This window comes from Entelurus aequoreus, linkage group LG15 (assembly GCF_033978785.1).
Source record: "Entelurus aequoreus isolate RoL-2023_Sb linkage group LG15, RoL_Eaeq_v1.1, whole genome shotgun sequence".
NCBI classification, from domain to species: Eukaryota; Metazoa; Chordata; class Actinopteri; order Syngnathiformes; family Syngnathidae; genus Entelurus; species Entelurus aequoreus.
The window spans coordinates 25,334,557-25,359,358 of NC_084745.1; positions in this window are offsets into that span (position 1 = coordinate 25,334,557).

The window sequence follows — 24,802 nt, forward strand, 5'->3', positions numbered from 1 at the left end:
ATTTGGTAGAAAAATAACCATGATTTTGTTTGGTTTTATTACACTAAGGATTATTCAGATTTAAAGTCAATTTGGCTTTAGACCCAAAATATTCCAAATAAATGTCCGGTTAGACAGCATGAAATGTTCTCCGGAGTGCAAAATACATGATGTCACCCAACAATCCAACAAACATTTCTCTTCACTTTGTGACTTAGCCTTGGTTGTGTCTCATTAGAGAAAGGTCAGAGGTCAGCGTAAAATGTTTCTGCTCACCTGCTGAATGACGAATGAGCTTTTCACGAGCCACCGCTCGCTAGAGAGAAGGAGCGGGTGGTGCTGGTTTCTCCTCACACTATTTTAGTGGCATTTTCAGGATGTACAATAGAATGTGCCTCCAGGGTACAGTTTGAGATGAATGGAGGCACTCGGCATACTTTTTAAACACGTACACAACTCGAGCTTGTAAGAACATTGATTATCCTTAAGCAGAAAACAATGCAGAATGAGGAAGTGTGACTTTGGTATCTGTTTAACTTCACACTCATTAGCAAGCCCAGGAAAACAATCACTGTATTGTATTGAGCTGAAAATCTGCAGCTTCATAGTGAGAGTAAAAAAGGGGAGTTATTACCTGAAATGTTTAATATTCCACAGAGGCTTGTGTCCTGGTATTAAATGTCATGGTAAAATATTGTATGTGAGATATATTTTTATTTGCAGAATATGGAATTAATAATGACATGATGTAATTATAGTTGTATGAATACTGAAAAATGTTAACCACATTTGCAACACGGGTCGAGCAGCTCAGTACATCGGGCAGTGACACAATACTGTAATAATCCCAGGAATGTAGGCTCATACAAGTTCTTTGTTTGTCTTGTCTTTATTGTACAAGACGCAATTCAACCACACAACAGCTCCAATATGTGTCTCCCGCCTTTTCCCGGCAAAACTCCAACACTCACTTCCTATCAACAACGTCATCTCCCTATCTCTCCCGGAAGTCTCGCCCCCCAGCCAAAGTCATTGGCTAACACCCCGTAGCCAGCCGCTACAATACTTACGTTAGCATGCGCGCTTTTTAACAGATTTTGCATGTGTACATCACGGACTCTAGTATTTTGGTATTTCACGCATGCACATGGCCTTTTATTAATATTTCAATATTTTTAGGCCATGTCACGATACACGATATATATCTCGATATTTGCCTTAGCCTTGAATGAACACTTGATGCATATAATCACAGCAGTATGATGATTCTATGTGTCTACATTAAAACATTCTTGTTCATACTGCATTAATATATGCTCATTTTAAACTTTCATGCAGAGAGGGAAATCACAACTAAGTCAATTTAGCAAAACTGTATTTATTAAACAGTTATTAAGCAGTGGCACAAACATCCATGTCATTTCAAAACAGAAAGTGCAAGATTGTCAGAGACATTTTAAAACAAGCTATTAGTGCACTTTTGTGCATGATGTCACTAAGATGACATATCAAAACAACACTAAATTTAAGTGCACTTTTTGTACAGAACGCCAATACAATGTTTTAAAACAGATAAGGTGCACTTTTGTGCATGATGTCACACAAGATATTTCAAAAAGTGTAACATAAAAATTAGCTGCATAATAGCAAATCAAATAGTGTATGTCCTTCGCTATGTGGTAGGTTACAGCGGATGTTATCTCCTCTTGTGTTGATCTGGAAATGGAAGACGCCAGGCTCAATTGGGTCAGTGCATTTTGTGGGTGTGGCACCGGCCAAGATGTTGACATCCGGAGTTTCAAGCACTTTTCATTCTCTAGCGGGTGACAAATTAGTAGTGCTGCTATTTTTTGTGGCAACGCTTTTTCCGCATACTTGACATATTACAGTTGTCTGTTCGACATCTTCCCGCTTGAAGCCAAACCACCGCCAGATGATGGACCCTGTGCTGTTTTTCTTGGGAATTAATTATTCTTCCTTCATTTGTTACCAGATTCGCACTTTCTTTCTCTCGTATTACCACTCGCACCTCTCCGCTAGTATCACAGCTAACCTTACCGCTACCTCTCTGCTCCGCCAGGGTGTATGACGTTGCACGCGTGACAGAATGTGACGTATGTAAGAAGGTGCGCTTGTTTTATCTCTCTGTGAGAAGGAGAGACAAGAAAGAGTGAGAAAAGCCTTTAGTGTAATGCCCGCAGTTAAAAGCAACTGCGTGAGAACGTATACTCGAATACTCACGATATAGTCATTTTCTATATCGCGCAGAGACAAACCCGCGATATATCGAGTATATTCGATATATCGCCCAGCCCTAATTACCACATTTAGCTCCTTTTGCAGGTATACACCTCAGAGTCAAATACTTTACTTTATTCATGCTAACTGTTTGCATGCCAACTGTTTATATACAGACTTTTTAGCTTGCAGATATACACATCAGACTGTAGTATTTTGTTATGTTAACATTAGTATGCTAAAAAAAATTTAGTTCCTTTTGCGGGTATGCCTTAGAGTAAAATATTTTAGCATGCTAACTGTTAACCTGCTAGCTTTTTAGCTAATTTAGCAGATGTACACATCAGACTAATAGTTTATTTCACGCATACTAACGTTAGCATGTTAACATTAGCAAGCTATCTTTTCTTAGCTCCTTTTGCAGGTATACACGCCAGTCAAATTATTTACTTCATGCATGCTAACTGTTAGCATATTATCATTAGCATGCTAGCTCTTTAGCTAATTCTGCAGGTATACACCTCAGAGTCAAATGTCCTACTTCACGCATGCTAACTTTAGCATGTTAGCATATTTTTCTCACTTTGCAGGTATACACTTGTGAGTCATATATTGTTACTGTACATCATTCTATCTGGCTAGCATGCTAACTCTTAACATTTATTTTCAGCATTCACACGCATAATTACAAGTGTAAGTTACTGCATGCTGTATCGATTAAAAAAAATAGTCATAGCGGAAACTACTATTTTGATTTAAAACCAGTGTTATGTTCAAACACATTTTTAGAACTGCAATGCCATTTTATAACTTATAAGTATATTAAGTAAAATAGAGACTAATAGACTACATTTACACTGCAGGCCAAAGTGGCCCAAATTAGATTTTTTTGAGATCTGAATTTTTCCAGCTGACTGTTTACACTGCAAGTAAAAATTTATTTTTATCAGACTCCAGTCTAAACACGCATATGCCCCAATGTGGCCTCAACGTCACTTGCATACGCACTTCGATAAAGGGATAACAAAGGAAGTTGACCGGGAGGAAGTCGCTACTCCTACAAAATAAAATAAAAGTCGCAACACCTTAAAATTAGTGGGTTTTTTTTTAATTAAAATAAATTAAAGTAATATAATGTATACAGTAAATGGATGTATATAGTGTAATATATTTGGGAGGGTTGTAATCTTTGTATGGCTGTTAGAGGAGACATGGACATCAGCGTGGATCTACAAGAGCATTATTTTTCAAATCAACTTTGTTTTTTAACATTACAAAAAATACATATTTTAAGTCTTTACATATACTACTGCCAACCAGAAAAAAGTTGTTGTTTTTTAATAGCAATTTTAAAAATTTGTAATTTGCATTATTGTCACCAAATCTGCTTAATCGTATCTTCGCATTGTTTTATACTGCAGAGCCTTTGGTACCATATCAAAAACACAAGTGTGAACATTAGCCACACACGCAAATTCACAACAATAGTTTTTTTATTTATATTGATTATATATATATTTTTTATTTATTTATTTTATTTTATTTATTTATTTTTTTAAGAAATGTTCTTAAAAAAAGTGTGGTCATCCTAAATTTCTGGTCATCCTTTACCCCCAAGTGAAAAATGAATGCTCGCTTATTTACACACTTTAATTTGTTAACACATTCAAAAAACAAACAATAATAAGTCTACTTGTTTACAGCTAATACGCTCGCTTTACTGCCCTTATTTAACCAGCCGCTCATTTTCTCACCTCATTAAATTCTTCTTGTCCACTAATGGCCCTGTGATGAGCTATTGATCTACGGCAAGGCGACACGGGAAGTCGATGTTATTAGACCACTAACACAAGAATATTGTACAAAAAGAAACTTCTAGTAAACTAGGGAAGTTCTTTATCTTTTGCAGCAGGCATGCCAGACCAGGAGAGGACAGTTTAATGCTCTGACACGCTGAAAGAAACATGTCGCTGGTTTATACATCACAACATATCATAACCATGCAAATATGCCACCCCTAAAATATTATAAATATAATTAGTATTTTATATTAAAATGATATGACGACTATTTGCATTGATTGTTTACGTAAAATGTATTTTCTTCGTACCTTCAAATTTCTACCTTCATTCTTCTAATTTTTCAATTCATGTAATCCAATTATAATTACACAGTATAAAAACTGATTTATGTAATACCTAAATGTGTAAGAAAAGTAACAATTACAACAATTTAAATTCTGAAAAGGCAACAATTGCAATAATAGCATTCTCATTATATTACGGGTTTTTTTTATCTACAAAATTGCTACAACAGAGAGCACAATTTAGGCCACAACTGACCAATATTTGTCAAACCGTGTGTGTGTGTGTGCGTGTGTGTGTGTGTGTGTGTGTGTGTGTGTGTGTGTGTGTGTGTGTGTGTGTGTGTGTGTGTGTGTGTGTGTGTGTGTGTGTGTGTGTGTGTGTGTGTGTGTGTGTGTGTGTGTGTGTGTGTGTGTTTGTGTGTGTGTGTGTGTGTGTGTGCTGGTTGCCATTCCTTCTCAGAGGTCATGACGTGAACACCAGATTTAATCAATCATTAATCAACCATTCAAGGCAAGAATATCATCAAAAGGCAGAAAGAGTCCATCTTGGTCAGCAGAACTCCAAATCAGCATTTTTATTTGTTATTCATGATGACGTTTTTCATTTCCAGAAGAGGATCAGATCAATTATGAGCAGGAGTGAGCGATGAAGGTAATTAGGATGAAGGTTGTCCTATCGCCACCTCTGCACTTCCGCTCGTCTTCACCCCTCTAAAGACTTAGGACTTTGACTTTGAGGACCGCAAGGCAATAAATGAAAGATTAATAACATTCATCGTAGTTTGTGATAAAACTGAGATCATTAGTGATTTATTGTAGTCCACAATGTGTCCATTAAGGGGACAAAATGTGCAACTAAGACATTCATTTCCAAAAGCATGACCTTACCATGTCAACCATCAGTTATAAATGTGCACTCCTGATTTTTAATAAGTAAGATTTTCTCTCTTTTGATTTTCATCCATAAGTTTGAAACGTCTACCAATTTTGACCATTCGTTAAAACCTGTACACCCAATTTCAACCAGTTGTGAGCATGGACTCTCGATTTTAAACACCAGTTAAAATCGTGTATCCCGGATTTCTAATCAGTTAAAAGTGTGGAGTCCTGATTTTGATCAGTTAAAGAAAGGTACTCACGGTTTTAAGCATTTCAAAGCGTGTACGCCATATATTTGATCAGTTAAAAATGTGTACCCCTGATTTTTATTCAGTTACAAGTATGTACCCCCATATTTTAATCAGTTAAAAATGTCTACTCTTGATTTTGAATTAGTTAAAAGTGTTTACTCCTGGGGCAGCACGGTGGAGGAGGGGTTAGTGCGTCTGCCTCACAATACGAAGGTCCTGAGTAGTCGTGAGTTCAATCCCGGCCTCGGGATCTTTCTGTGTGGAGTTTGCATGTTCTCCCCGTGACTGCGTGGGTTCCCTCCGGGTACTCCGGCTTCCTCCCACCTCCAAAAACATGCACCTGGGGATAAGTTGATTGGCAACACTAAATTGGCCCTAGTGTGTGAATGTGGGTGTGAATGTTGTCTGTCTATCTGTGATGGCCCTGCGATGAGGTGGCGACTTGTCCAGGGTGTACCCCGCCTCCCGCCCGATTGTAGCTGAGATAGGCTCCAGCGCCCCCCGCGACCCCGAAGGGAATAAGCGGTAGAAAATGGATGGATGGTGTTTACTCCTGATTGTTAATCAGTTAAGCGTGTACTCCTGATGTTTGATCAGTTGTAGGCATGTACTCCCGATTTTGAATCAGTTAAAGTTTGTATTACTCATTTTTAATGTTATAAGTGTGATTATTAAACCATCAGTTAAAAGTGTGTACTCCTGATTTTTGATCAGTTAAAACTAAGCACTTACGACTTTCCAATTTTTTTGTTGAAAACGTCTCGCAAATGTAACCAGTGAATGATCTCGATTTTAACCACCAGTTAAATTAACTGTATTTTACGCCTGATTTTCTAATCAGTTAAAGCAGAAATTCCTGTTTTTTTAATCGGTTATAAGTGGGAACTCCTGATTAATAAACTATCTGTTAAAAGTCGTGTACTTCTGATTTTTGATCAGTTAACCGTGTACTCACAACTTTCCAATTTTTAAGTTAAAAACGTCTCCCAAATTTGAAAAATTAAAACTCTGGATTTTAACCACCATTTTACCCCTCAAAATTACTCATTTAAAGCAGATACTCTTGATTTTTAATCAGTTAAAATTGTGTACTCCTGATTTTTAATCAGTTAAAAACATTTACTCTCAAATTTCTAATCTGATTTTTAATCGGTTAAATCGTGTACTTCTGATTTTTAAACCAACTGTTAAAAACTTTAGTCTTGAATTTTAATCGGTTAAAAGCATGTCCTCCCGATTTTTCAGTTACCGTATTTTATATTTTATCTATAAAGCGCACTTAAAATCCTGTCATTTTCTCAATAATCGAAAGTGCGCCTTATAACCTAATCCGCCTAATGTGCAGCATAATTTTGGTTGTGATTACTGACCTCAAAGCAATTTTATTCGATACATGGTGTAATGATAAGTGTGACCAGTAGATGGCAGTCACACATAAGAAATACGTGTAGACTGCAATATGATGGCAATAAACAACACCAAAACTTTAAATGTTTCATTGAGTATATAGAACATTACACATGGCGCTGAAAAATCTGTCAAAATGTTTTTAGTACGACTTCGGTAAGCTATGAGGCCACACCGCTTAATGGATTGTCTGCGCATTAAACATACTATTATGGTGCGTGTAAAAGGACCGCAAAATGGCACCTATTGGCAGACATATTACCTGGCGTTTTGTTTCGCAATATTATGCAAAACCAACTTTTCTTACCTTTTGGTACTTGCTGATGTGTATTTGAGATCTGCATAAATCCTGAAAATGTGCACACGTCCGCAATTGTAGTCCGTGCCGACACCGTAGTCATAAGCTTCTTCTTTTTCTCTACCTTCTTATGTGGCATTCATCCGCTGTTGCCATTTCTAATATAAAGTAGCGTAAAGTTCTCACTTATATCTGTCAGTAGACTAGCTATCAAAGCGCTAAAAACTGTAGCGGGTTTACATAATTCACCCACAGAACTTTAGTTATTAGAGGGTTCCCGTCAGATGGTTTTTCACGGGACACATTTCCGGCGTTGATGTTGCATTATTGAGCCACAGATGAGAAAATGCTGCTCCGTTATTGATTTAAGTAAAGTCTGAATGTCATTTAAACAGTTAGCTCCATCTTTTGACACTTCTTCGACACCCGTCCTTGCACGCTACACCGCTACAACAAAGAAGGCGGGGAGATGACTCTGCCGAAGGTGAGCCATGTAGGTAAAACCGCCCACAAAACGGCGCATCCTGAAGAGACGCTCAGAAAGCTACTTGAAAATGGTCTGTAAAACATAATCTGTGCAACACTTTCACCAAAGAACCACCATTACATGTTATGTGGACCACACGATAGTGTTTAAAATTTAGAAAAAATCCTAATATGACCCCTTTAATGCGCCTTATAATCTGGTGCGCCTTTTGTATGAAAATAGACCTGAATAGACCCGCTCATCGGTAGTGCATCTGATAATCCAGTGCACCCTATGGTCTGAAAAATACTGTAAGCATTTTTTATTTAAATTTTAACCATCAGTTAAAATTTAAAAGTGGACCGGATATCATCTGAAATCAACAATCAAACAAATACCCATAAACGGTATTGTTTTGAATGTTGTAGCTCTGTGCGTGTTCGTGCACGCGCGGATGGGAAAGAGTCTATTTTGAATAACCACATACTGTGTTGTTGCCGGTGTGACATAAGACTTTCGATTAAAAATAATAATAATTAGCCTTTTTGACCTCAGGGCTCAACTTTTCCACTACAGAGCGTTTCGGGACCCACTTAAATATTAACAGTTAATTAGAAATCTTATTCTTGATTTAAATTATATTCATTAATTATACCTCACCTATGTACAGTTTAACAGGATAAAGATATGAAACCCTCTGTTTATCACAAAAAATATTATGAAGGCTTAGTTAGGTCAGGCTGATTACAAAAATAAATAATCAAATATACTTCAATTAGAGACTTATAAAAATAATGAAAACAAATTACATACAATCGCGCAGTGCTAAAATAAACTAAATGCATAATGAATAATAATGTATATTTTCTTAAATAAACTGTTGATAACATTTAGGTGAGAATGAAAGCACAGCTTCACCACTTTTGGCACAATTTTTGCACTTAAGAAACTTCTCTATGACTTTAGCTCCAGGAAAAGTGTATTACAACCAAGTACCGCTGTGGCCCATACGGAGCGCAGTTGAGAAACAGATATTGTAGGCCAATGTACAGAGACATCCTGGATGAAAACCAACGCTTCCCATCCAGCATGATGGAGCTTGAGAGCTGCCGCAAAGAGGTATAGGCGAAACTGCACAAAGATAAGTGTGCCAAGCTTGTGGCATCGTATTCAAGAAGACTGGAGGCTGTATTTGCTGCCAATGGTGCATCAACAAAGTATTGAGCAAAGGCTGTGAATACTTACTTCTTTTTTTTTTAATAGATTTGCAAATATTTCTTGAATTTTTTCCCCCACATTGTCATTATGAGGTATTGTGTGTAGAATTTTGAAGACAAAAATGTATTTATTAAATTTTGTAACATGGCTGTAACATAACATAACATTTGGGAAAAGTGAATACTTTCCGGATGTACCGTAAGTAGAGTAGGTTGTTCCAACGCGGCCATGTTCTTCTCCGATATGAACTGTCACATGTTCAAGGTATTGTCAACGGTTGTCCTGGTGAAGCATTGATTGATTGATTGATTGATTGAGACTTTTATTAGTAGGTTGCACAGTGAAGTACATATTCCGTACAATTGACCACTAAATGGTAACACCCGAATAAGTTTTTCAACTTGTTTAAGTCGGGGTCCAGCAGCCAAGGGTTGTCCTGCCACAACTCTCACCTCTTTTTCCGCACTGAACGTAGCAGACGCCCCCCTCATATGGAAGAATACGATCAAGTCTTGGAACTTTTCTGACACATCTTGTAAGTTACAAGTGTGGTTTGCTGCTCAATAAATGGATAATTTCCTATGTTATTTCTAAACCATAGTGTTGCTTTTTTTGGATTTCATTAGCTTGTGCAGGCATGCCTAATATTGCGTCCGGCGGGTGTGCTCAACATGCGGGTGTGCTCAACATGCGGCTGAGCTGCGGCGCGCCGTCAGATTTGCAAGGCAGTAGAATTGGATACCTCCCGGAACAAATTGAGATGCAGCGCACCTGCAGCGCTCAGCAGTCCAGCAGCTCAGTGAGGCCACTTTGTGCTGACCGGAGTTCTTGCACACTCCCACACAATGGACCTTTTATTCCCTGGCGCCGCAGGGAGAAATGAAGCTTGGATGTGCTTCCTGTGAGTAAGTTGTGTATCAAAAGGAAGTTTGTGTTGTATTTTAATACGTGAGGGAAGAAAGTAGCGGTCCGAGTGTGCCAAATGATGGCGAGAGTGAGCACGCACAGCACAGCATGATGTTGAGTTTTACACACACAAACACCTCTCTGAGGCCACAAAAGGGGCTTTGAGTTCATCGCATTGATGTTGCAAATCCCCCTTACACACACAGCCTCTTCTTTCTTCTTTTATTCTGCTCTCTCACCTTCTCCTGATTAAACTGATTTGTTTTGGCCTTGCAGCTCAAGGAAAGAGAACACAATGAAAAGGAATCGTCTTTAACCGATGATGAAGTTTGGTGATTTGTGTCTTTAATTGACCTTAACTGAACCCCCGGAGGCTCTAAATATCACTCCTGTAGTTATTAAAAATATTGCTGAGAAATGCATCTGCTGGTGCTTCTGGTCACATCTTCAGTGATTTCCCTAGAATCATTGGGTGCGTCAGATATTTCAACATCATACACCCTCATCCAGGTGACCCCGCCAGGGATGAGCACACCCTGGCTTGTGACCGGATGACTAGCTACTGTTGGGGAAATATGTTCCACATTTAAAGCAGAGTGGAATGCAGATGGAGTCTGATTGCCTATTCACTTTGTTCTGTTTAAGGACAAAAAAAAAATCAGTTCAGTTCATTTATTTATTTCATTTATACAAAAAAATCAAACGGGAATAAAAAAAACAAGCAACATAACGTTAAAGTAAATTATGAATGAAAAGGAGCAAAAAGAAGTTAAAAATATCTGCCCCCTATTTTCACAAATAACAATTGACTTTCAATGTTGGCGGCTACAAATTAAGCCTTATTTTCATTTTACAACAATTAAACAAATAATAGATTATTTTATTCAGTCATATCTTTGAATGAATGAATACACTAGGGCTGCAACAACTAATCGATTAAATCGATTAAAATCGATTATAAAAATAGTTGGCGATTAATTTAGTCATCGATTCGTTGGAACTATCTATGTGCATGCGCGGAGGCTTTTTTTTTTTTTTTTTAATTTAAAAAAAAACAAAACAATTTAATAAACCTTTATTTATAAACTGCAACATTTACGAACGGCTGAGAAACAATAATCAAAATAAGTACAAAAACAGTACAAAACAGCGCCAGGGCGGCGCTGAGGCTACGTCTCATGAGGTGGCGTAAGCTAGCCAATGATGTGTCATGTACAGCTCACGTGACAACGCCGTCTCCTCTGCTGGAAACATTCGAAAAATGGTGCAGGAAAACACTACCGATAGTTTAGCGGAGAAACATCTTGAGGTTATTGCTTCAATGGAGAAAAGTGTACGACCTAAGTCGTCAAAAGTGTGGGAACACTTCACTTTAAAGACTTCAAAGAAGACCGTTTCCTGCAAAATGGCACGGAAGTACAACATTGCTTCAGAAGCAAAGGAAACATGTTGGAGCCATGGATGAAGGGAGGAACTCACGGTACGTAACTTTTTAAGTCCATAGTGGCAACAGGCATTCATGAGTTCAGCTTTTTTGTGAGTAACGTTAACGTTATGCCTTTGTTGCAACGCGGGGCTGATAATGTGTCTCCGGCACATTTGACTCCGTTTTGAGAGAGAAAACGCACGGTTACCAATTTCGAAATAAACGTAACGGACAGAAATATCTCAGGTTGGTTTCATAATGGATCAATGCAGCCAGGCCCGATAAAGCTATATAAATCTATTTAGATTTGAGTGACGCTTTAGTATAACTAAACGTTATGAAGGTGCTGGAATATTTCATGCTATTATTCAGAAGCAGCCTGAAATTAATCCTTTATTATTCACAACAGAAATGTGTACAGTATCTGATCCGGTTCTGATCTGATGAGTTACATTTCTGTGTTATTATTGGTGTATGCTGCATCCCCAATGTCCAGAACATGGTGCAAGTATGCTGGGTTTTTCAATAAAATACTGGAAAGGATAGAAATGTAGTTTGTCTCTTTTATCTGATTATTAATCGATTAATCGAAGTAATCATCGACAGATTAATCGATTATCAAATGAATCGTTAGTTGCAGCCCTAGAATACACCCTTTGTTTTTATCTTTGCAAATACACACATTACCTTATTGGGTTTTGATGGTGAGAATAGGTGCCAGGAATGAAATTAAGCAATAGTGGACGAATGTGTTTGCGTCCAAAACACACGTTTGATTAACTTTAAGTTGTAATGGACGATGCCCAAATAACTCAGTAAGAAGGACAAATGCATGTGAACAGAGAGACAATCTATAGAGAACGTGCCAGACTTTGTATGAAGTGAATTATATTTATATAGCGCTTTCATCCAGTGACTCAAAGCCCTTTTACATAGTGAAACCCAATATCTAAGTTACATTTAAACCAGTGTGGGTGGCACTGGGAGCAGGTGGGTAAAGTGTCTTGCCCAAGGACACAATGGCAGTGACCAGGATGACGGAAGCGGGGATCGAACCTGAAACACTCAAGTTACTTTGTTTGTATTTACTCCATTTGTAAAATAAATTGTTAATCTTCAAAGCTAGTCTCCTGGCTTTATTCAGACAAGCCATTAGAACAAAAAATCCTAGGATGATGTTGCCCTTTTTTAAAGGGAAGACCACCAGCTACCTCTCTTGAGCCACAACCATCTAAAGGTTCTTTCTGCCGCTTTGATGGTACGACTGATGGCTCTTTTCTTCTTCTCTCCCTTGATGCCTAAAATGCCAAAGGCTCTGGCCTGAGATCAAGCAGCAACCTTGCTGTCTATCCTGCCTGCTGACAGTCGCTAACCAGTTTCACGGACTTGAAAAGTTTCCTCTTAAAGGCTTGTTCCAGGCAATCGACCCATGGGACTGTCAGCTCCAGCAGCACGACCTGCTTGGTGGCCTCAGACACAAGGGCGATGTCTGGTCGCAGGTTCGTAGCAGAGATGTGGCTGGGCAACTTCAGCTGCTTCTTGAGGTACACTAATAGTTGCCTGTCTCTTGCGGAGGTCAGGATGCCTGCAGGTTTTCTTCAGACAGGGGTTGCCTGCTCCCCGGCTATAACAAAGACGGTTGGAAAAAACGTCACCAGATTACATCCATATATGGTATAAATGTACCCACAGTGTGTTGCGCGTGTCCACCGCTGTCGTAAATAAATTCCTTCTTTTTCTCTATCCTCTTGTTTAGGGTTGCAAAATTCTGGGAATATTCAAAGTTGGAAACTTTCCATGGGAATATATGGGAATTAATGGGAATAAACATTGAATGCAACATGCTAGATCTTGCAGCATGATTATTAGCTAAAACAACCTGATTTAATGCAAATTCAGTAGAATTTCAACCCTGTACTGTGCATTCCTCCATCACATGTGCAGTGCATTCTTCCATCACATGCACAGATAATTCCCAGCATGCTACACACTACAGCAGGGCTATTGAGGCCACACTAGTATTTGAGCCCGGACTTCATCCAGTCAGTTAAGTGTTGATGATATTACTGGGGTAAATATATTTGATCTATGGTATTTAAGTTTAATAGAGGTGTAATTGCTTGTTACTGTATGACCGTAGACTACTCCAGCAGACTAGGCTAGCTGTTCCTGTACTTGTTCAATTATTTTGGGGCCAATATCTCTAGCTAGCTAGGTTTATGTACCACCACAGTCTCATAGTGAACCAAAAATATTTCTCCGTTAGCCGTGATGCTAATTTTCTCTATGTTAAATCTCATTCATTTTAGCAAATACTAAATCAAAAGGTGTAGTTTCCTCTGCCTTCTGTTTTGCTAGCCATTCTGTTGTCATACAAGAATGTAGGTTATAGTTTGATTTAGCATGCTGATTGAGTGTTCATTTATTCATCTGGCCTATTTCTATTAATTTGTCCATCAGTAAAATATTTTTAAAGACTACTCCAATTGTTTAGCTGACTGTTTATATCTGTGTGTGGCATTGCATTAGTGTTTTACAAGAATAAATAAATACAAACACAATAATGCCATGTACACCATCTGATCTGTGGAGACATTTCACCCCAACGAATGTAGGCGGAAAGGCTGTGTACATTTGCAAATACTGTGCAAAGAGCTACGTTAAAAGTGCCACAAAGATGCAGCAGCATATAGACAAGTGCCCAATAATATATAATTACTGTATTTCCCCATTAATTCCCATATATTCTCATTAATTCCCATGGACGGTGTCCAACTTTGAATAATCAAAAAATGGTCAATATTTCCAAACTTCCCGAGCTTAACTTCCCGTGGTAAATTTCCCAGAAACTTTCCACCCCTTTGCAACTGGGGAAGACTTGCTCGTACATGCACATGCATCCTCCACTGTTGCCATTTCTAATACACAGTAGCGAAGTTACTGTAGTAGTTCAAACTTAATCTGTCAGTAGTGCTAAAAACTACAACATGGCTGACAGGGAGAGGATGCTGTCAAAGTGGAGACACGTAAATAAAACCGGCCACAAAATGGTGAATCCTGAAGAGATGGTCAGAAAACAGCTTGAGGATGTTCTGTAAATCTTTGCCAAATTTTGACCAAAGAACCACCATTACATGTTATGTAGACCACAAGGAAGTGTTTTACATGTAGAAAAAAAATCAAAATATGACCCCTTTTAAGCCACAACACAACAACTTTAAGCCACCACTAGGGTTGTCCAGATACCAATATTTTGGTACCGGTACCAAAATTGATTTTTTTTAAATAAAGGGGACCACAAAAAATTGCATTATTGGCTTTATTTTAACAAACAAATTTACGGTACATTAAACATATGTTTCGTATTGCAATTTTGTCCTTAAATAAAATAGTGAACATAGGAGACAACTTTTCTTTTATTAGTAAGTAAGCAAATCAAGACTCCTAATTTGTCTGTTGACGTATGCAGTAACATATTGTGTATTTTATTATTTTTTTCAGAGTTATTAAGGACAAGTGGTAGAAAATTAATTATTAATCTACTTGTTCATTTACTGTTATCTGCTTACTTTCTCTTTGAACATGTTCTATCTACACTTCTGCTAAAATGTAATAAACACTTATTCTTCTGTTGTTTGGATACTTTACATTAGTTTTGGATGATACCACAAATTTGGGTATCGTTTCGATACCAAGTAGTTGTAGCTAGGGTTGGGTATTGAGTATCGAGTATCGATTGGAACCGGGACTAACTTTCCGATTCTCCCGGAATCGTTCAAAAGTTTAAATTTCGATTCCTATTTTCGATGCTGTCACGCCAATTTAGTCCGTCGACCGGAAAAAAATATGTCCGCCGAACCGGAAGAAGAAGCCGCTGAACACCAACGAAGAAGCGCCCACCGCCGGAAGTGTTAGCATAGCCGAGCGAGTCAGTCAAGCTCAAGCATGGATAGCGGGCGTCGGCGTTCGAAAGTGTGGCTTTACTTTACAAAAAAAATTGAAATAACCGCAAAATAACAGAGCTCCATGTCCATCAAGAAACGAGTGGAGAGAGAGCTGCAGATGTACCAGGACGTTCCACCGATACTTATGTCTGACGACCCTGCTGCATGGTGGTGGTCCGGTGGAACCAACAAAAGACTTATCCTTTGCTGTCATATCTCGCTTTCTCCTATTTATGCGTTCAAACTTCTTCCACACCCAGCGAACGTGTATTTTCCACAGCAGGAGACACTATCTGTCCAGAACGCTCACGCATCCTGCCTGAGAAGGCGGATATGGTCATTTTCCTAAACAAAAACTGTCTCTGATTTTATACTGTACCTGCTGCTAATCTGGACTGGGTTTTGCAAGTTGTTTCTTATTGTTTATTTGCTTTTCTGCACCAGGTTAGCCCATCAGTGGGAGCACATTAACATTTTTAAGTACCTGCAGCATCATACACTTGTGTGTGTAAATGTGTTTTCATGAGGTTTTCAAAATAATGCTCTCTTGAGGAAAGTGTACCCCTGGGAAAATGTATTCATAATTCATAATATTTATATTCAAGTTCATAGATTTTATATTTATATTCTAGTTGAAAACAGCCCTGTGAGGAATTTATAGTAAAGTTCATAAAAAGTTAATAGAATTAAAATTGATGGAGAATGTCAGACTATTTCATTCAGAAAGACTGTAGGTTAGCTAGCTCATTTAAAATATCCTAAACTTTTTTTGGACCCTGCCTCTTAAAAGAATCGGAATCGAGAATCGTCAGGAATCTGAATCGAAACAAAGAACCGGAATCGGAATCGGAATCGTTCGAATTCAAACGATACCCAACCCTAGTTGTAGCATCATACAATGGTCATAATTTAAGTCCTCATGTGTCCAGGGACGTACAGTATTTCCTGAGTTTATAAACATAATACAAACACCGTTTCCATATGAGTTGGGAAATTGTGTTAGATGTAAATATAAACGGAATACAATGATTTGCAAATCCTTTTCAACCCATATTCAATTGAATGCACTACAAAGACAAGATATTTGATGTTCAAACTCATAAACTTTTTTTTTTTTTTTGCAAATAATAATTAACTTAGAATTTCATGGCTGCAACACATGCCAAAGTAGTTGGGAAAGGGCATGTTCACCACTGTGTTACATGGCCTTTCCTTTTAACAACACTCAGTAAACATTTGGGAACTGAGGAGACACATTTTTTAAGCTTCTCGGGTGGAATTCTTTCCCATTCTTGCTTGATGTACAGCTTAAGTTGTTCAACAGTCCGGGGGTCTCCCTTGTGGTATTTTAGGCTTCATAATGCGCCACACATTTTCAAAGGGAGACAGGTCTGGACTACAGGCAGGCCAGTCTGGTACCCGCACTCTTTTACTATGAAGCCACGTTGATGTAACACGTGGTTTGGCATTGTCTTGCTGAAATAAGCAGGGGCGTCCATGGTAACATTGCTTGGAGGGCAACATATGTTGCTCCAAAACCTGCATGTACCTTACAGCATTAATGGCGCCTTCACAGATGTGTAAGTTACCCATGTCTTGGGCACTAATACACACCCATACCATCACAGATGCTGGCTTTTCAACTTTGCGCCTATAACAATCCGGATGGTTCTTTTCCTCTTTGGTCCGGAGGACACGACATCCACAGTTTCTAAAAACAATTTGAAATGTGGACTCCTCAGACCACAGAATAATTTTCCACTTTGTATCAGTCTATCTTAGATGAGCTCAGGCCCAGCGAACCCGACGGCGTTTCTGGGTGTTGTTGATAAACGGTTTTCGCCTTACATAGGAGAGTTTTAACTTGCACTTACAGATGTAGCGACCAACTGTAGTTACTGACAGTGGGTTTCTGAAGTGTTTCTGAGCCCATGTGGTGATATCCTTTACACACTGATGTCGCTTGGTGATGCAGTACAGCCTGAGGGATCGAAGGTCACGGGCTTAGCTGCTTACGTGCAGTGATTTCTCCAGATTCTCTGAACCCTTTGATGATATTACGGACCGTAGATGGTGAAATCCCTAAATTCCTTGCAATAGCTGGTTGAGAAAGGTTTTTCTTAAACTGTTCAACAATTTGCTCACGCATTTGTTGACAAAGTGGTGACCCTCACCCCATCCTTGTTTGTGAATGACTGAGCATTTCATGGAATCTACTTTTATACCCAATCATGGCACCCACCTGTTCCCATATTTGCCTGTTGACCTGTGGGATGTTCCAAATAAGTGTTTGATGAGCATTCCTCAACTTTATCAGTATTTATTGCCACCTTTCCCAACTTCTTTGTCACGTGTTGCTGGCATCAAATTCTGAAGTTAATGATTATTTGAAAAAAAAAAAAGTTTATCAGTTTGAACATCAAATATGTTGTCTTTGTAGCATATTCAACTGAATATGGGTTGAAAATGATTTGCAAATCATTGTATTCCGTTTACATTTACATCTAACACAATTTCTCAACTCATATGGAAACGGGGTTTGTATATCCATCCATCCATTTTCTACCGCTTGTCCCTTTTGGGGTGGCGGGGGGTGCTGGAGCTTATCTCAGCTGCATTCGGGCGGAAGGCAGGGTACACCCTGGACAAGTCGCCATCTCATCACAGAGCCAACACAGATAGACAACATTCACACTCACATTCACACACTAGGGCCAAATTAGTGTTGCCAATCAACCTATCCCCAGGTGCATGTTTTTGGCTGTGGGAGGAAGCCGGAGTATCCGGAGGGAACCCACGCAGTCACGGGAAGAACATGCAAACTCCACGCAGAAAGATCCTGAGCCCGGGATTGAACTCAGGACTACTCAGGACCTTCATATTGTGAGGCACATGCACTAACTCCTGTGCCACCGTGCTGCCCTAAACATAATATACATTTTTTTTAAACGAAAAAAGATTTTGTGACGCTAAAAAGTATCGATGTAATCATAGTAGTATCGACTAGACACGCTACTGTACTTGGTGTCATTACAGTGGATCCACCCATGGTGTTTGTTTACATTGTGACGCTGGTGAGCTACGGTGTGTGGTGAAGTATGTTTAGCTATTCCTCGTCTTGCAGGGATTATACTTGTGAGAAACGTACTTTATTTGTCACCATGGAGGCGAGGATTAAGTCATTTAGAAGTAGCTAAAACACTGCAGACTGCGGCTAGACGTTAGCCGCGGGCCAGCTAGCCATGTCTTAAAGCTCCTCTTCCTGAGGGCGTTTCAGTGTTGTAGCTTCACCTTTATCTTTAGTTTTTAAGCCAAAATGCGTCCATTCTCCCTTTTCTGTCTACACACTGTGTCTGCTTGTAAGTACTCCGTCATTTGTGCGTTGCCGAACATGCTCCTCTGCTTGTAAAACCAGCAATGTCACGACGTGACGACGATGCGCCGTCATGCCTGTTAAAAAAAGAAGGAGGGGACCGGTATTTTTTACAGGCGGTAGAGTACCGCATATGATTCATTAATATCGCGGTACTATACTAGTTCCGGGCAGATGGGGCTCGTAAACCTGATAAGGCAGCCCATCTAGGAGAAGGAAGTCTCCAATCTCAAAACCACTGTTGCCCTGCGGTCAACCCACTCGAGGGTAAGGCTAAGGGACTAAACCCCAACATTTAGGAGCCAGAGTTCTGAAGGCGGTTTGACGTTGTAGCGTCATTCCGGCAACTCCTGGTGCCAAGCTGTATCGACAATCGTCACTCCGTTGGATCTATCAGCCACGCGGAGAGGGGGGGCTTGCTGCCTGGACAACAGTTCGCCCTCCATAGTTCCATGCCTAGGCCATGTAAAGCCACTGGAGACCCCCCTTTTAGGAATGCCACAACCCAACAACATAAAGCCAGAACACAACAACATAAAGAAAGAACACAACAACTTTACGTTACAAAGCAACAACATAAAGCCACACCACAACTTTCAGCCACTGCACAATTGCAAAAACCACAAAAAAATGCAAATGCAACAACCCAACAACTTTACGCCACAATACAACACAAAGCCTCAAGTCGCAAAAGCCAATACAAGCCAAATATTCTCAAATATTGTTCACAAATCTGTCTAAATCTGTGTTAGTGAGCATGTTTTCTTTGCCAACATAATTCATCCCACAGGTGTGTTGTTGGGGGTTTGTGGGGGGTGGAGTCAGAAAAGCAGTCAGTATCTGGTGCGACCACCATTTGCCTCACGCAGTGCAACACATCTCCATTGCATAGAGTTGATCAGGTTGTTGATTGTGGTTTGTGGATTGTTGGCCCACTCCTCTTTAATGGCTGTGCGAAGTTGCTAGATATTAGCAGGAACTGGAACACGCTGTTGTATACACCAATCCACAGCATCCCAAACATGCTCAATGGGTGACATGTACGATGAGTATGCTGGCCATGCAAGAACTGGGATGTTTTCAGCTTTCAGGAATTGTGTACAGATCCTTGCAACATGAGGCCGTGCATTGTCATGCTGCAACATGAGGTGATGGTCTTGGGTGAGTGGCACAAACATGGGCCTCAGGATCTCGTCACCGTATCTCTGTGCATTTAACATGCCATCAATAAAATGCACTTGCGTTCATTGTCCATAACATAACCCTGCCCATACCATAACCCAACCCCAACATGGTCCACTCAATTCACAATGTTGACATCAGCAAACTGCTTTCCCACAGGATGCCACACACGCTGTGTGCCATCTGCCCTGAACAGTGAAAACCGGGATTCGTCCGTGAAGAGAACACCTCTCCAACGTGCCAGACGCCATAGAATGTGAGCATTTGCCCACTGAAGTCGGTTATAACAACAAACTGTAGTCAGGTTGAGACCCCGATGAGGGCGATGAGCATGCAGATGAGCTTCTCTGAGACAGTCTCTCGCAGTTTGTGCAGAAATTATTTGGGTATGCAAACCAATTGTTGGAGAAGCTGTCAGGGTGGCTGGTCTCAAGCGATCATGGGGGTGCATCTGCCTGATGTGGAGGTCCTGGGCTGGTGTGGTTAAACGTGGTCTGCGGTTGTGAGGCTGGATGGATATACTGCCAAATTCTCTGCAACTCCTTTGGAGACGGCTTATGGTAAAGAAATGAACATTTAACTCACTGGCAACAGCTTAGTCTTGGACTCAGACTTCCCTTTTATTGTCATTCAAATTTTAGCTTTACAGTACAGATAAGAACAACATTTTGTTGCATTAGCTTATGGTAGTGCAGGATAAAATAGCAATGAAGTGCAGATATAAATAAATAGATTACTGTACAGATAAATATATTGCACTTTTGCATATGCATCCACGTTTATGGATGTATGTTATATTGTCTTTATATTCCAGCGAGTTAATCCATTTTTGGGGCCAATTGAGGGGATTATTATGATGCGTTCCTGAGGGGAAGCTGTTACAGAACCTGGAGGTTCTGCTACGGAGGCTGTGGAACCTCTTTCTAGAGTCCAGCAGTGAAAACAGTCCTTGATGGGGGTGGGAGGAGTCTCTGCAGATTTTCTGAGCCCTGGTCAGGCAGCGTTTTTTTGCGATCTCCTGGATAGGAGGAAAAGGAGTCCTGATGATATTTTCCGCCGTCCTCACCACTCTCTGCAGAGACCTCCAGTCTGAGGCACTGCAGGCTTCAGTCCAGACAGATATGCAGTTGGTCAGCAGGCTCTCCATAGTGCCTCTGTAGAATGTGGTGAGAATGGGGGGAGGGAGCTGTGCACTTTTCATCCAACGCAAAAAGTGCACGCGCTGCTGAGCCTTTTTTACAAGAGCTCTGGTGTGTAGGGACCAGGTCATTGTCAGTTATCTGCACCCTCAGGAACTTGGTGCTGCTTACGATCTCCACTGCTGTGCCGTTGATTAAGAGTGGAGCATGGCTGGACTGGTGCTTCCTGAAGTTGACGATGATCTCCTTGGTTTTGTCGACGTTCAGGACCAGGTTGTTGGTTCTGCACCAGTCAACCAGTTGTTTCACCTCCTCCCTGTAGTCCAAGTCGTTGTTGTCACGGATGAGGCCCACTACTGTTGTGTCGTCCGCATACTTCACAATGTGGTTAGTAGTGGACCTGGCGCAGCAGTCATGGGTGGGAGCCGGTGCTCAGGAAGATGGCACTGGAGGTGTTGTCGCCCACCCTCACAGACTGGGGTCTGTTTGTGAGGAAGTCAAGCAGCCAGTTGCATTGGGGGGGACTGAAACCAAGGGGGGCCAGTTTGCTCACCAAGTGCTGCGGGATGATGGTGTTGAACGCCGAGCTGCAGTCCAGAAACAACATCCGCACGTGTGTGTCCTTTCCTTCCAGATGTTCTAAGCTCAGGTGGAGTGCAGAGGAGATGGTGTCCTCTATGGAGCGGTTAGGGCGTTAAGCAAACTGGTATGGGTCAAATGTGGGGGGAAGTCTGGAGACAATGTATTCCTTTACTAGCCTCTCGAATCACTTCATTATGATGGGGGTGAGTGCCACGGGAGCGATAATCATTGAGGGAGGAGATTGTGGGGTTTTTAGGTACTGGAATGATTTCCGGGGGTTCACTCTCCTCAGGGTTCTCTGGACATCCGCTGTCCAGGTTAAGCGGCTGGGACGGCGTGGCGCGGATTGGGAGAGTGGCTGTGCCAGCAACCTGAGGGTTCCTGGTTCAATCCCCACCTTCTACCATCCTAGTCACGTCCGTTGTGTCCTTGAGCAAGACACTTCACCCTTGCTCCTGATGGGTCCTGGTTAGCGCCTTGCATGGCAGCTCCCGCCATCAGTGTCTGAATGTGTGTGTGAATGGGTGAATGTGAAAATAGTGTCAAAGCATTTTGAGTTCCTTTAAAATGGTAGAAAACCCTTTTACCATTTACCATTTACCATTAGAGCAAGTGAGGGATGGATTTCCTCGCCGGAGTGGTGTTAAAGTGAGGTCGTTCAGAAAGCTGATGCTGTTGTCACAGAGACGGGGGGTAGCTTTATAGTCCGTGATGACATGTACAGTATGCCCTGCCACATTCGTCTAGTGTTCGGGGGGTTCTCGAAGAAGTCCCGCACTTTCTGACTGTGAGCACGCTTTGCAACCCTAATGGCACGGTTCAGGTTAGCTCTGGCTGTTTTAAGTGCCACCACGTCGCCAGATTTAACAGCGTTGTTCCGAGCCTTCAGCATTGCATGTTCATACAGGGTTTCTCGTTGGCCCGTGTGGGGATGTTCTTGATCACACTAACATCTTCCATGCACTTCTGAATGTATGCGGACAAAGACTCTGCATACTCCTCCACACTTGTGTGATGATTTTCGGTGGCAGTTGCCTTCAACATGTCCCAGTCTGTCCTTTCGAAGCAGTCTTGTAATGCTTCCATTGCTCCCTCTGGCCAGGTCATCACCTGCTTCACTGTAGCTTGCTTTCTAAACAGCAGAGGCTTGTATGCAGGAATCAGCATCACAGACAGATGGTCTGAGGAGCCGAGGTGTGGGCGGGGTGCAGCTTTGAATACCAGCTTGATGTTGCTGTGGACCATGTCTAGCTTGCTTCCACCCCTGGTTGCAAAATTCACATATTGATAGAAATGGGGGAACACAGTTTCCATGCACATTCCTGCAGTCAGCATGCCAACTGCATGCTCCCTCAAAACACCTGTGCAATTATCATACTGTTTAACAGCATCATGATATGCCACACCTGTGAGGTGGGACGGATTATCTTGGCAAAGAAGAAATGCTCACTGACACAGATTTACACAGATTTGTGAACAATATTTGAGAAGAATAGGTCTTTTGTGTATCTAGTAAAAGTTTTAGATCTTTGACTTCAACTCATGAGAAATGGGGGCAAAAACATAAGTGTTGCAATTAAATTTTTGTTCAGTATGTACAGTAATCAGCACAGTATTCGCCAATATTTGTGTTAGCGTTAGCACTTAAGAAGCCAACTAAGCAGTTAGCCTGATATTCTATATATATTTCAACACAAACTCGTCTGCACAATTTTTTATCCATTTATTTTTTTGTGACTTTGCGGCGTCCTCTGTGTCAGAGTATCATAATGAGAAATGGACACGCTTACAAAACAAGCACAAGCACTACATCAGCAGATTTATGCGTACACGCTGGCTCCATTTATTCTTCACCCTTTGGCTTCTTTCCATACGATTTCTATCAATTTGTCCTCATTCTCACTCATTTTGGTGTCGTGGCGCGAAAGCTGAGATGGAGACTGTGTGTGTGTGTGTGTGTGTGTGTGTGTGTGTGTGTGTGTGTGTGTGTGTGTGTGTGTGTGTGTGTGTGTGTGTGTGTGTGTGTGTGTGTGTGTGTGTGTGTGTGTGTGTGTGTGTGTGTGTGTGTGTGTGTGTGTGTGTGTGTGCATGTGTGTGTGTGTTCGACATAGTGTGTGATGGTGAAAGGTTTCTTTCCATGTCTCAGGAAGGAAAGATCCTGACCTCCTCTCCTATCGTTCCAAAAATGAGACTGTCAACCAAATGAGGACCGATTAGGAGCTTGATATTTTAGCCGCCATTTTAAAGAGTGATAAGAGTGTTGCTCATCCTGTAACACACTCATGAAGGCACACTCACCATTATAATAATAATACTGCCTTTGGAAGAATAAACACATTGAAATGATAGAGAGGTCTATAATGGATGCTGTGGATTCACCGCAATAAAACCAACACAAATTGTATTACAAGTATTTTCATTTTCATCTTACAACATGTTAAAAGGATAAAACATTGTCCACATACCGGCTACAACATTTATATGCTGTTGCACTATGATGAGATCTTTTGCCAAGACTCCAATACTTATTGTAAGGCAGGGTTTTTCAACTAGCAACCTACAGCCAAATCCTGCATGTGAACGAGAGACTTCAGACTAGCGTATTGGCAGGAGGTCAGCACTATAGAGGATCTTTGACTTTTGCAGCAGGTCCCTAAGAAATAGCAGAACACTCTTTTGCAGTTGGTTCTTAAAACAGCAAATCATTCTTGTTAAATAAAGGATCTTTGATTAGCCTTACATACAGTTGGTCCTTAGACAGCAGCAAGCCTGTCATATAAAGGATCTTTGATTAGCATTTTGCAGTTGGTCCTTAAGAACAGCAGATCATTTTTGTCATAAAGGGGATTTTTGAAAAATGGTTTTGCAGTTGGTGCTTGAAAACAGCAGCCCTTCTATTATATAGAGGAACATTGACTAACCATTTTGCAGCACGTCCTTAAAAACAGTAGAGCATTATTGTCATTTAGAGGATCTTTGAAAGGTGTTTTTAGGCAGCAGCACTCCTATCATATGGAGAATATCTTTCACTCGTGTGTTGGTAATCGGTCAGCACTCTTATCATATAAAGGAACTTTGACTAGCGCTTTTGCAGGCGGTCCTTAAAAACAGCACAGCACTTTTGCTTTACAAATTATCTTTGACAAGCCTAACATGCAATTAGTCCCTAAAAACAGCAGCACTTATGTTGATTAGCAGGTTGCTTAAAAACATTCCTGTCTTATAAAGGATCTTTGACAAGTCTTGTTGCAGTTGGTCCTTAAAAATAGCATATAAAGAATTTTTGACACATGTTTTTGCAGTTAGTCATTAAACAGAAAAGATTGTTCTTTGACTAACCCATTATGCAATTGGTCCTTAAAGACAGCAGCAGTCCTGTATTATAGAGTATCTTTGATTAGTGTTTTGCAGTTTGGTCCTTAAAAACA